Source organism: Carlito syrichta, unplaced genomic scaffold (genome assembly GCF_000164805.1).
Source record: "Carlito syrichta isolate Samal-C Ts95f unplaced genomic scaffold, Tarsius_syrichta-2.0.1 Scaffold308086, whole genome shotgun sequence".
In the NCBI taxonomy this organism is placed as follows: Eukaryota; Metazoa; Chordata; class Mammalia; order Primates; family Tarsiidae; genus Carlito; species Carlito syrichta.
The window spans coordinates 625747-627586 of NW_007252182.1; the positions used below are offsets into that span (position 1 = coordinate 625747).

The window sequence follows — 1840 nt, forward strand, 5'->3', positions numbered from 1 at the left end:
AGACTGGAGTGTAGTGGGGCTCGCTTATGGCCACCGCAACCTCGACCTGCTGGGCTCAGGTGATCCTACTACCTCAGCCTACCAAGTAGCTGGAACTACAGGCATGTGCCACACGCCTGGCAAATTTTTTGATTTATTGTAGAGATGAGGTCTCGCCAAGTTGCCCAGGCTTGTCTTGAACCCATGCAATTCTTTCACCTCGGCCTCCTAAAGTGCTGGGATCATATTCATGAGGTACTGTACCCGGCCAGGATATATTTTCTAGAAGGAGAATTTTGAGTCATAGGACATATGCGTTTAACATTTTGATAGATTCTTCAAATTGTCTTCCCAAATACCTGTATTCATCTCTTGAATCTTTTTTTTTTTTTTGAGTCAGAGTCTCATTTTGTCATTCAGGCTGGAGTGCAGTGGCATGCTCATGGTCACCCTAGCCTCGACTGGCTGGACTCAGGCAATCCTTTTCCCTCAGCCTTCCATGTAGCTGGAACTATAGGCGTGTGCCACCATGCCCTGCTAATTTTTTTTTTTTAAGTTGGAGTCTCTCTCTGTTGCCCAGGCTGTTCAGTGGCACACTCATAGCCACCACAACCCCGACCTGCTGGGCTCAGGTGATTCTTCCACCTCAGCCTTCCGTGTAGGTGGAACTACAGGCATGTGCCATCATGCCCCTCTGATTTTCTTTTTTGGAGTTGGAATCTCACTCTGTTGCCCAGACTGGAGTACAGTGGCGTGCTTGCAGCCTCAACCTACTGGGCTGAGGTGATCTTTCTGCCTCATCCTTCCAAGTAGCTGAAACTACTGGCATGTATAACCATGCCCAGCTAACTTTTTGATTTATTGTAGAGATGAGGTCTTGCCAAGTACCTGGACTGATTTCAAACCCGTGAACTTAGGCAATCCTCTTACCTCAACTTTCCAAAGTGCTGGGATTATAGGCATGAGCCACTGCACCTGTCTATTGGTCATTTTTTTTTAATTGTAGAGAGGAGGTCTCACCAAGTTGCCCAGGCTGGTCTTGAACCCCTAGGCTTAGGTAATCCTCTTGCCTCTGCCTCCCAAAGTGCTGGGATTGAAGGTGTGAGCCACTGCACCTGGCCGAGTATTTACCTTTAAAATAAGATTTAAAAAATAAGTAAATGAAAAATTGAAGGAAAAGAAAACTATTAATACTATGGTATAAACAGAACACAGATGTGCGCCAAAGAAACTGAATTGTTTGTTCCTGAGCTTCCTAGCAGCAAAGAAAAGAGGGCAACACACAATCAGTTCTGTAGTCTATAGGATCAAAACAATTCAGGGCTCAGGATTAGTCTAGATTTTCCCAGTATAGAGACCTCAGGACATTTACTGTTGAATTATAAAGAAATAATTACTCTAGAAAACCTTCTCTTTGGTCACATCTCTAAGTGAATACTGAGATGAGTTTAATGGGAGTATTTGGTACAGTGTCCTTCAGTCTAGATTGATGGTTAGATTTAAATGATTGAGGTATACATCCTGCTGATGTTCTCACTGAACCCAAGAATAAAATCGGAGTAGGTACAGTAATGCTCCTCCCCCTTTTTTTTTGAGTAGGAGTCTAACTCTGTCACCCAGGCTGTAGTGCAGTGTAGTGCAGTGGTACTCCCGGCCACCGCAGCCTCGACCTGCTGGGCTCAGGTGATCCTTCTGCCTCAGTCTTCTAAGTGGCTGGAACTACAGGCACACGCCACCATGCCCGGCTAATTTTTTGATTTACTGTAGAGATGGGGTCTCACCAAGTTATCCAGGCTGGTCTAGAACCCGTGGGCTCAGGCAGTCCTCTCACCTTGGCCTCCCAAAGTGCTGGGATTATAGG

General features: G+C 45.7%; 1 protein-coding gene across 4 annotated transcripts in view; it reads left to right on the top strand.

Annotated features, from left to right (window-relative positions):
• The window catches only part of PARN (poly(A)-specific ribonuclease), a 49427-nt gene that overhangs the window by 5356 nt on the left and 42231 nt on the right, over positions 1–1840 (top strand). The gene's annotated exons all lie outside the window — the stretch shown is intronic.